The sequence below is a fragment of the Varroa jacobsoni genome, unplaced genomic scaffold, assembly GCF_002532875.2.
Source record: "Varroa jacobsoni isolate VJ856 unplaced genomic scaffold, vjacob_1.0 contig01818, whole genome shotgun sequence".
NCBI classification, from domain to species: Eukaryota; Metazoa; Arthropoda; class Arachnida; order Mesostigmata; family Varroidae; genus Varroa; species Varroa jacobsoni.
Window position 1 is genome coordinate 58,404 of NW_019214700.1, and position 12,851 is coordinate 71,254.

The window sequence follows — 12,851 nt, forward strand, 5'->3', positions numbered from 1 at the left end:
ATTAGGTTGGTATAATACGTTTGGGAGAAAAATAGGCTATTTTTCTTGAAAGAAAGGGCAGCAATACGTACAGCTGGCTTGTATCAATCGGTCATTAGTAATCAGGTCACCATAGACCATAGATATACGACGGCGAACTAACAAAATAGAATGTTTCCATTTGAAATCCTATTTATATTTTATTTAACAAAGTGATAATCAAATGTAGTTTTATACAGTTGTATATTCTTCTTCGATTAAGATCGGGTCCCACTCAAATTAAATTCAATTCAATTTCGAGTAGATTAGGTAAATTACATTTAATGAACATTGGAATATTTCAATATCGCACCTAGTCTTGCAATACCTTGTTTAGTTCAGCTCATGACTGAGATATAAAAAGCAAAAGTCATACACGTAGTTTGTAGATAGCGACAGACTCACAGGTAGTTCCTGTTATGGCTTTTTATACCGTTAAATAGTTAGCCTACCCTAGCGCGGAAGAATCGTGTCACGCACCTAGCAAGAGCTCTGCCAGTTTGTTTTACGAGAAGCTCCAGTCGTTGAAAAGGCATTATTTAATAAAAGAATATTACTTACATTTGCACATTTAATCTGTCATCAAAAAAAAAAGGGACTAAAAAGGTTCCGTCAGTTAGCAGGTACAGCATGCTGCCTTGAAGGAAGCTGATTCTAATGTTGCTGTTCTTAGAGACACAACGCCTAGCAAAGGCTGTCACTTATGCGGTACGGAGCAACAGCTGAAAGTCAACCATTGTACGATTGCATTAAAGAAATAATGCAGTGTTTATATAGGGCCTCATCAATTTTTCTAATCGCGAAAAATATTTTTTACAGTGTTATAAAAAAAAATCGTCAAAGATGTTGCGTGCACTTAGTCATATGAAAAGGTACAACATAAACCTAAGGGGCATAAGATCATTTTGCAAGGCAAATCCAAACACTAGATTTTTTCCTCAGGAACCATCAATTGTTTTTTATTTGCCTTACATACAGGGAAGACAGACTAAGCTAAGTCTATCAATTCCTACGTTATAATGACTATGCAATACTAACGGCCGCATAAGAAATTTCCGTATATGCGGACGGCGACTGAAGTGCGTTTGTAAATCCCCTTTAGAAAAATCTATCGGGTAAGCTTGCCAACATTCTCCATAGGAGGTATACTGTCAAAGCTTAGTCAAAAGTCTAGTGCGAATGGTTTTTTGCTTCAGGCACCAAGTAAGTTCATATTAACTATAAGCCAGGCTTTTCCATAAAAAAAAAACATTTCCACAAGTGAAATTGACAGATTATATAGTTCACTATTAGGGTGGTACAGAAAACATAATCAAGCATTGACATACGCCCTATCATAACAAACAATCCTGTTCCCTTGTTTTGCCACGTATATTAATTAGCGACGTAAGGTTTCCGCACTATTTCATGAGCATGGTAACCTAGCAATGAATTTTTTGGTTCATTTCGTAGTGTATTATTGATTTTTTTGAACAAGCTCAGGAATCCCTTCTTACGACTATTGCCATCGTCCTTTCGTAACGAGCAATACTCCTCTAGCTCGATGAGAACCAATGTTCTTATTTATTTAGTCACATTTGTTGTATAGTTATTATGTTATTGGCGGGGGATTAGACTAGTTATTCCTATTGAGTTTCTCAACCACAGGTTTAGCTATTTAATTCAAAATAGATTCTGGAATAAATGCATGAGAGATCGTGCCCACACGGAGAGTCTACACGTTAAGCGAGTACTAGAACCTCCCCATAATCACTCGTCCACAGCAACTGAGCGCCATGTCAATATTATAGCACCATGGAAATGTTTAGACGGGAGCACCAAATTCAATATCATGGTGGGAATACATTGGTTCTGTTAGGTGTTGCTCATTCTATCGATTCGCTAAAACCACCCAGTTTTATATATGATACAAAGCTCTTGTACCCTGTAATCGGACAGCCTCGTGTTTCTTTTTCGCTTTCTAGGAAAAGTAGGTCTGGAACACAACTTAGGTATAGAAAACCGCTAAGGTCTCTAGAGTCAAATAATTAACTCGATGCCCTGAATTAATATCACATTCTTGTATGACCTATGTTTTATATAGTGGTGAAGCTTATTGCTGAAACTCGGCAGCTGCTAGCCCCGGCCACAGTCAAATATGAAGGCGCGCGATTTTTCAAATCCTGCACTGGTCGTCACAAATTGGCTTGAGCGATATTCAGATTGCCTCGCCAGGAGTTCCTGACCCATTCGCGTACGCTAGCGGTCCCTACATCCTCATGCTGTTCATTTACTGCAATTGTAATGATGTCTTTTATTATGACTGCTACTTGAAACCGAACGAGTCCACTGCGGTTCCACTGCGGAAGCTGTTTTCGGCTGAATGCGAAGGCCAGGGCATGAAAACTGGGCGAAAACTACCGTTGGCATGTATTAGCATTTGGGAACCGCTACCCAAATCATCGACATAGATAAAAAGTCCATTACGGATTTACCACGTATTTGGCAGAACTGAAAATTTATTATACGACTGGATCATACGGGGCAGCGTATGCTACCACTAGCGGTAAAAAATCGAATCGGATTTCGAAATCTGCCCACTATCACAGGCCCAAACAGGATTAGCAATTGACCATCTTTAGTATAGCGGCCGCTCTTTGTACCTTTGAAGCAATCAAAGTCAGATCAGTTTAAAATGTTACTGTCATCTGTAGGCCTGGAAAGGATTTTGACCAATTAATAGACGCTATCATCAGCTACTCTTTTATAACGTGTTATTGGCTGCAGCCAAACAATATTATATTACAGTTACAGTACAACCAATGTTATACATTACGGTTATTATATGTTATATATAGAATGCATGCATTAATTCTCCAAGTATAGATACTCTTTATAGACGGCTCTCCATCGCTACGGCGCAATAATATGTTTGAAATCTAGAAGGAACAGTAAAGCCTTCGACTAGCGCTACTTCTGCAATAGAAATAAAGCAATCAACATATGCGCTGCCGGTAACCTTGGGCAAATCATAGTAATTATTGTCAAAATGAGTGAGATGATGGTTAAAAATGTTTAATTTCTTTGGGGTAATGAGATGTGAATGAAAAGCTGCCGATGGGACCGACGCTACGACCATTTAAAAGGCACGCACGGTCATCTGTTGCGTTTGAACGCATACAAGCATGCAGCTGTCGTTAGTTCGACTCAACGTGGACAAAAGTTGTTGTCTGTTACGGCCACTGTTTCTACTGATCCTCATCAATAAATAATAGGCAACAAGATCTACTTTATGTAGCCAAGGAAAGATCTAAGCTCACGTTTATCCTGATAATTCTGGATTTCAGATAAAGATGATGAAGACAGAAACGGTTTTTAGTACCTCCGCGCTGTGCGCATCGAATATGTCGAAAGCATTTGATGACAGTATAGACGAGATTGAAACCGCAGGTCCCAATTCAGGAAAGCTTCATCGGAAGCTAGCCAATTCAAATCAACCGAATTAAAGAGCTTGAGTCAGTGGCGAATTTCATCTCCTACGACCACTTTATTTTCAGTGTGCTAGAAGAACGTTTTATCAAATAGTATTTGCTCAGGTCTGGTCAGGAAGATGTAGCTGTTTCGATTTATAGTAAGACCATGTGTGCACATCATGCCAAGCGGATAGTTGAGGCCATCGTGGAAAGTGTGAGGAACCCCTGCTTTTCGTGGCTGACCAACGGCGCAGCAGTTTTTACAAAGTGAGTCGGATATTGGGCGTTGAAGGACAAGCTCAGGGCAGTTTTCGTGGCCTGCTACACCACTTATTTAACCACTGGGAGTGTACTACGTTCTCCAATCAAAAATGTCACCATATTCTCTAACGTCAATCTTAACTGATCACTCGAAGCTCTCTTCAAATAGTATATGTGGAAAGCTAAAATCAATTTTTTCTCTGGGAAGAAATCGACAGCCAAAATGTTTAAGGTGCGCGAAACGCAGATTTCCAGCGACATCGAGGTGCTCGGCAAGCCGTCAGCTTTTAAAGCCTTGCCGAATTCCGCAGAAGTAGCTTCTCTAAATAACAATACTTCAATACATGCATTAACACACAAAAGTGGTAGGCTGTCTGCTGCGTAAGATTGTGAAGGGTACTAACCCTGCATTGGACAGTAACCGAAGGCACAATACACTCTTCAGCTCCTCCTTCGTCGTTTCGTCTGCGAGAGAAGATGAGAAAAGCTGGTACAGTGAAAAATGCGAGTTTTAGTTCGGCGATTGATGACTGAATTAAATCAGTCAAGGATTACGATTTACTCAACGTGTCTGAATCCCGTGAGGTAGTGGAAACCATCGCCAGATGGGGTCAGCGCAAATCCAAAAAGACCGCAATCAATCCGAGTATACCGTGCACGTATGTACCAGCATGTTCGAATCCGACAACTGTGAATTGGGTTTTAGATGCTATTTCATGTAAAGCCGTGACAAGGTCACGATATTCGCTCTTCTTCGGCACGGGAAACACTGAGGAGTGGCGTGAAACACAGAACGCATTCTAAACAATGTTTAATGCCAACTTTTGCCAAATGCTACCGCACGCGTTACTCACACGGAGAAGCGGCCGTATCTTTAGATGACTGTATCACCACATGCACTACTGGCGACCTTGATAAGGTCACCGAGGCTTTATTTCAAATGGTGCACTCCGAAGGCTGAAGCCGACGTACCTCACGAGACACCGATGCCGGAACCGTTGGAGGTTAAAAATAAGCCCAGCCTCTATAACACGCAAATGTCTTTTTCAAATTAAATACTTTCACGATTGGAATAAGAAAAGCCGCGATGCTGAGAACTCCTAATTTTAATAGTTTAATAAAAACCGTGTCATCTGAGAGTAAGTATTTCTGTCACGTATAGTTTCGAAAGGGTGCGAACTCAGCTTATTGCCAATTGCCGAAAACACAATAAACTGTCGCCACCTCAGCCACATATGGAACACCACGACTCTCTGCCCATGTCCTGCATCTGCTTCCAACGCTTGCTATATCAAAATTGTCCCATGATACGTCTTGGTGCTGCAAATCAGGTAGTTATCTACGATACAGTTCGTGTTTAGGATACGAAGTCTAGGACTTCATGAGGAGAGACCCCTACATAGTGGTTGCTTCATCTAGCTTCCGCAGCTCGTTTTAAAAGTCATCATAAACATCAGAGATGTACTGTGATGCTCCAAACCGAATTTTTCACCATCGGCAGCCCTAAAAAAAATCAGATCGCTGACTCGCGCCTCGCCGGAGATGATATCTCAGTTTGATTTAAAAGCATGGATCCGTTATATATAGTTGTTGAAAAGCTGTTTTGAATACCTTGGTACCATAGAGTCTAGTTTTATGTACCGGGTAAGGCAGAAGTAGGTTTATCGTTAGGCAGAACGTGATTGTGCTAACAAACTGGCGAAAAAGCGACTCCGTATTAGAAAAAAAAAAAGATAGGTTTGTTATTAAAACGAACGCTGCAGTTCAGCAACAAACAAACTTTTTATAAACCCCCCTTTTCCTAAAGCTTACATTATTTTAGTCGCCTATTCGTTGTATGTAAGTATTTAATAGAAACTAACTATTTTAACTTTTATGCGTTGTTCCCAAACGGACTTTCGCGCTGGATAGCTTGAAAACGAAATCTTCTAATTTAGGGATCCAATATACCGTCTTCGTCGACGCGATTGATTCACTGTGTAGCATGGACAACTTTTTTAAGCATCGATCGCTGAGCTCTGTGCTTAAATTTGTGATAGCACAATACGTGCTATGCTGTTATAAATGAGCCCGTGGCTGAATTTTGAGTTTGGCTGTATGCGGTCACAGCGACGGTCACTAAATAATATATCTAGCAGAATTTTTCCAATATTATAAGATACAGTTCGTGACTTTCTGGCAATTATCTATTGTTGTATAGGCTGCGGAGGTAATATGTAGTAGGTTTGGAGCATTACGGGTGAGTGGCTTCATTAGAACTAAATTACGACTGTTATGTCACTGTACCACGCGACTGAAATAGGACAAAAGCCTTAAATTAATCTGAAATTGACCACTGAGTTGGCTCTATATTAGCCACCGTCTTAAAAGAATTAGGCTCACTTACCTCAAGTTGAGTCAAGGTTAAATAGGCCAACTCAGTGGGATTTCGTTGAGATTGGTCAAATATCATTGACCATAAGACTCATACACTTTACGCTTTGTGAACTCCACAATGTTATGGCCGGCAGCTCAATCTGATTAGATCATTCAACTTCTGATCACCTTTGTCAAATGGTATTCTACATTATTTTACATATGCAGTGTATAATCGCTTCTTTTATTACATGAGCTTCGTTATCACTGAGCCTTGAACACGCTGACCAATACTCTGTGTGTCTCCTGCAGGGTGCTTAACAGAGAACGCTTCGACCATACGTCCTTAAACATGTCGAATGTGGGTATTGGCTAGGTTATATAATAACAATAATATAGTATCAGATAATGAAGGACGACTGTTTATAATCTCAACACTGATATGAAACTTACCACAATGAAGCATTATTAGTTACTATATATCACCAGCACGTGATTGTGCGTGTTTGCGTATTTAGCCTTTTACAGCCTGGTGGGCCTCTTACTACGTGTAACACAGTTTGTGTAAATACAAACCTGTATTTATCTCTCTTCAGAAAATTATAAGATTGTTTTTATATTATAATTTGCTTTTCATTTATTTGTTCTACAGTTAGGTGATACTTAGTCAACGCTAATAAATATCGTCGTGCCCGGTCAGTGAATAGCGGATTTAGCTATCCACACAATGGGCTTTTGAGTTTGTCATTCCTCTTCACAGACGAAGTAATTATTTCGGAAATTATTTTTGCGTTATTTATGCAGCACTATAAGAAATATATATATATATATATATATACATATATATTGTTGTATGTATATACAAAGAATATAATAAGGATTCCTTGAAAAAAATATGTACGTTGACGCAACTTGCAGCAATGATTTACGTCTTTTTCAGTTAGAGGCGTGATCATCGATGGCGGCAAAAATATCTGTCATATATAATTTTGTTTAAAACAAATCTGCTACGTAGTGCTTACTACTCTCGTAATTATGATCTGTTAAACAATAGAGTAAGTAAAGGAATTGTACTGCCACCGATTCTAATTTTGTTCGTCTGCACTTTCTACTATTATCATCACGTAATACATTGATGTTAATAATATGACTACCAAATAAAAACATTTTAAATATAATTTCTAGCAATATAGCAATTTTCTTGGCAAAATTCACGAGTCATTAATACCTTAATTGCTTGCCCTATCATTGCACCTTGCGGCATGCACTACATATAGAGCTGGGTAACTACAGCGCGCAGCAAAATGGTACGGGATCTTGGGTTTTAGTATAATAGAACTTCATTCAGTTTTCATGCTATTCTTTTAAACGGATGTTTGTATATGTAACATATGCAGCGTTGTTAACTTTGGTAAATGTAAAACTCCCTCTATATCTGGCCCTTCTGTTAATGCTCGCTATTTTAAGCGTTATCTCGAAGAGCGTTCCCTTCACCCTTGGAAACCCTGATGCTACTAAAGTTTTCATTGGAGGTTCAGGGTTCACCTACCTACGCCTTGATTCGGACCTTGACCGCCTCTGTGCCTCTCCGCCTAATAGGCAATCGTGCTACCACTGCACCGTCTAAGAAATATCGGAAAATTGAACTTTTAGATCAGTTACAAAAATAACTGCAATATAGCACATAGTCGTAAAGATCTGAGAAGTACTTTAGTTTCAAGTATCGTAGCCAGCACTTGTCGGAACAACCAGTGACTATATACTTTCACGCATTAAAAGGGTCCTATGCACGCCGAAATGCAGGAGTTAAGAGCTTGTTACGTCCGTTCAACGACACCGTGTGGTCGAATAATAATAATAATATCTAACCAGTATCACAGATAGAAATAATAACATAAGCTAAAGAAAAGTTTGACTGCCGTAGGTATCGAACTTATAACAAACCCAGAATTTTTTTCTTTTCGATGCTAAATAGTTTAAGGGTAGTTGTCACGTGTGCCTGACATGGTTCACTGACATAATGGGCATTTGTTCCTATTCCAAACATACCCTACCACTAACGTTCGTCTTTTCGTGCAATCGATCTTCTATCGAACTACTTGCGTTTAAGCCTGTAAGCAGTGAACAGAATGAATTTCATACATTTTAGGAAGGTAACTTGCCTTTTTTATACGACCGACTAAGTAAGTATGTGGATTTAATGATGATCACTTAAATGTAAAAATATATGTATTCTAATGTAATGTGAACACTTTGCAGAGCTGCTGCTGAAAATTATAATGGTACCCCGTTGATTTATTTATCATCTGATATTTTGTTTTTTCGGCAACTTCAACCTGTGAATGGCTAATTTGTTGCATACACTTCCCTGTTGACTAACTTATTTCTCTTGAGCCGATAGTAGACCCGCAAACGTAGAATATAGAGTAAGTGACAAGATTTTCATCGATATGATTAAAAATCCATTATGCCTTGTAGCTTTTTTTTATTGTGTGATTTACGTTTAAGAACATATACATCCATCTAAAAAAAAAATTAATGGAAGCCACTCGTTTATACTTTTCAAAGTACTTCTACGACTTAAGGCTTTTTTTATACTCTCGATATTTATCGGGAGAACAAAATGTTTTTGGCAACAGTACTCACATACATTAAAAAAGTAAATTGGAATAATTTCGGCAAAAATTGCAAAAACTTGCAAAAAATAAAGAAATTCTAAATCCAATTTTACACTCAATCCACAAAAATGATGATTATTGAGCAAATCAGAAAAAAATTGAGCAATTTCCCTGAATTAATACTACGTTTTATTAAAAAACGAAACATTCCCAGTAAAAATGCCAAAAATCCACACAGCTCTTCTCGCGATAACGCTCTAGCAATCAACGAAAGATGAAGTTCTAGTAACCTGCATTACAACGGATCGTTTTGGGGTCGAACAAACCAGCCGAACTAGACTTAAATTCAGAAATGATATTTTACGAAAAATATTCAATTTTGACTGGTATTTTCCGTAAGTCATATTTTTTTTTTAAATCATTTTTTTTATGCCTGAATTCTCTACTTTTTTGTTACTTTCTATCTTAATCAGGTGGTTGTCGGGAAGTTGTGACCTCTTGCTTGGGCCTCTGTATTAGCGAAGTACCGCAGACTTGCTCAATTTTTGGTACCATTGTCTTGCTTCTGCACAGTATACTGGTCTCCTATCGATTTTGCCGCATTGAAAATATACTATAGTGCAACGATGCCTCTATTACAGCCTCGGAATTACTTATTGTCGCGAACAGCAGCGACACCGCATATTCCTAAGCAGCCTTCATTGAGTGTAGTTCCTCAGTTCTTCATGGAACCTAATTAACACGGTAAGCAGTCTATGGCGGATCAGGTTTGGATCTAAATACGTTAGTGTTTCCTTGCCGACGATATTTCTTTCGATTCGAGATAGATCATTTTATAAACCGACCCAGATTCATCTGGCAAAAAACTATAGATCGACCTGGACCCACCCAGCGACAGTACAAGGAATCTTACAAGAACAAACATTACTGTGTAGTACACACAAATATACTGCAACAACCTCACTTCTTTCGTTCGGTCCCTACCTGGTAAATGTATAAAATATCCTCGTCGGTGTCCTTTCGTTTCAATTCCCAACCGAAGGTCAATACTCTTTCGTTGACTCCCAATACAAGGACCAACACAATCTTTACCATTATACTCGTCGATGTTATTTCGTAGGTAGATCACTTTATAGGTGCACTAGCGCGCGCCTCTAAAAAGCAGACCTTATTTTTCGCGTAGCCGTCTGTTCTGCTCCACACGTCGTTCCGTCATTGTTCAGGCTTCTTCTTGTCTTTCACGATGATTCTTTTGCCGATCATAACGTGCCTAAAATTGTATCAGGCTCTTTGAAAAAAAACGGAACAGTAAAAGCCAGTGTAGGCTGGGTTTGCACAGACGGCGTCCCATATGCTTTTAAAACTAGGTCAAGCGACTACTCCCAAACCTCAGCAAGACATTTCTGAACGTCTAGAATTTGGGTGCATGCAGTGGCCAATCGCGGCACCTGTTCCGGAAATACGTTGTTTTGTATATTTTAGTACTATAATAATAATAATAACACAACGTATAATGAAAGCTGGTCCATTTTATAAGATCAACACATAATTGTACGGGCGCGTACATGTTGCTATCCATTATGATCGTAATTAAATCTCGTTATACGGCCAGCCCGCTTGTTTGAGCATTAGAGGTGCGCCTGAAAGTCAGCACAGTAGCAACGTGTGATATGATCAGTACTTATCTAGGTGTTCCTGTGATCTAGTTTTTCCCACGTTTTAAATGCGGGGCACGCACAAGCCTTGTTCAGCCCGCAGCAATGGAAGAAAGCCTGTATGCGACGTGGAAACTGCTAGTTATTGCACCTTATTCCATTAAAATAATAGCAATTTAGGAAGTTGCTGTTATAATGAACTTAAATCACCTTTTTTTTGGTATCGTTGAGCAGTAAAGTGTTCTTGGTAATACGCAATTACCGTAAATTCAAAAAGCAATACTGTACACATCCAACAGTCTGTGGTTCTTTAAATAACACACTTCAATAAATCATCAATAAACAAGTATCTATAAAAGCCGCTGCGTGCACTTGGGTAAGGTTTCTCCGGAAATATCTTTGGTTACCAGAAAACGCATGGTAATTTTCTTTGATTAGCAAGTAAACGCTCGATACGCACAGAACAAGTTTACTAAAAACATGTTTAGCTTTACTTAATATCATCGGAAAAATTGGCTGGTCGTGTCCCTGTAGGGGCTATGTGTCAAGCTTAACATCGTTTCTCCTAACGAAAAGACTACACTTTGATAACAGCCAGCACTGCATGAAACTATAGATAGCGAAGTTTCTCGATTTAATCTTTTCTCAGGACCGCGTATATAAGAGTCGCTCGAAACGCTTTGTGTCACTCGAAGTCAACGCTTGGCTTAGACAAGAGCATGGATCGCCCAGTCCAATAACAGGTGAAAGGTAGACGCGCGGCTCAGAGGAGGAGGCTCCGATGCAGAGGCGCAGGTCCAAGAGTGGCTTGCCTCGACCGTCAAGCTGCGCCCGATCAGACGCTGCCGTGTCACCCAGCCAAGGAGAACAGCTGGTTTGTGGCGGCTTCGTGCTGCTAGTAAGACTCCGATTAACATAGTTACGCGTCGACGCCGTCTATGAGAGCTCAAGGGACTTCGGGGTCGGAGTGACCGGGGTGAACGAGGCATGCAGAAACTCGAAGTGCTTTTCAGCACGTGAGATATTGAATAAATGAGTTGAAACGCGTTGAAACGTTGTCTCATTATTATATATATTATATATTATATTATTTATAAATATTTATATAAATATTTAAATAATATATAATATAATATAATATATAATATATAATATGAAAATAATAATATTATTTAAATAATATATAATATAATATATAATATATAATATGAAAATAATAATATTATTTAAATAATATATAATATAATATAATATATAATATGAAAATAATAATATTATAATATGAAAATAATAATATTAAATATAATATTACTTACTTAAGTAAGTACTAAGTAAGTACTAAGTACAAGTAAGTACTAAGTACTATAATCAACAAACACGAATCAACATAACAAATTATGAACAAATTATGAATAATCAACAAACACGAATCAACAATAACAAATCAACAAACACGAATCAACATAACAATAACAAATCAACAAACACGAATCAACATAACAAATTATGAATTATGTATCTAAGTAAGTACTAAGTACTATAATCAACAAATCAACAAACACGAATCAACATAACAATAACAAATCAACAAACACGAATCAACATAACAAATTATGAATTATGTATCTAAGTAAGTACTAAGTACTATAATCAACAAACACGAACAAATCAACAAACACGAATCAACATAACAAATTATGAATAATCAACAAACACGAATCAACATAACAATAACAAATCAACAAACACGAATCAACATAACAATAACAAATCAACAAACACGAATCAACATAACAAATTATGAATTATGTATCTAATTAAAGGATCTAACATTTAGTTGATTCTAACATTTATGTATCTAATTATAGTTGATTCTAACATTTATGTGATTCTAACATTTATGTGATTCTAACATTTATGTGATTCTAACATGATTCTAACATTTATGTGATTCTAACATTTATGTGATTCTAACATTTATGTGATTCTAACATTTATTCTATCATTTATGTGATTCTATCATTTATTCTAACATTTATGTGATTCTAACATTTATGTGTAGTTGATTCTAACATTTATGTGTAGTTGATTCTAACATTTATGTGATTCTAACATTTATGTGTAGTTGATTCTAACATTTATGTGATTCTAACATTTATGTGTAGTTGATTCTAACATTTATGTGATTCTAACATTTATGTGTAGTTGATTCTAACATTTATGTGATTCTAACATTTATGTGATTCTAACATGATTCTAACATTTATGTGATTCTAACATTTATTCTATCATTTATGTGATTCTATCATTTATTCTAACATTTATGTGATTCTAACATTTATGTGTAGTTGATTCTAACATTTATGTGTAGTTGATTCTAACATTTATGTGTAGTTGATTCTAACATTTATGTGATTCTAACATTTATGTGTAGTTGATTCTAACATTTATGTGATTCTAACATTTATGTGTAGTTGATTCTAACATTTATG

At 37.5% G+C, this 12,851-nt stretch overlaps 1 long non-coding RNA gene across 1 annotated transcript; it reads left to right on the forward strand.

Annotated features, from left to right (window-relative positions):
• Positions 1-8,646: 8,646 nt before the first annotated feature.
• LOC111272226 (uncharacterized) lies at positions 8,647-11,412 on the forward strand. The gene is made up of 2 exons (XR_002687392.2): positions 8,647-9,448; positions 11,009-11,412. It is a non-coding gene; the product is annotated as an uncharacterized LOC111272226 (long non-coding RNA).
• The last annotated feature ends 1,439 nt before the right edge of the window (positions 11,413-12,851 follow it).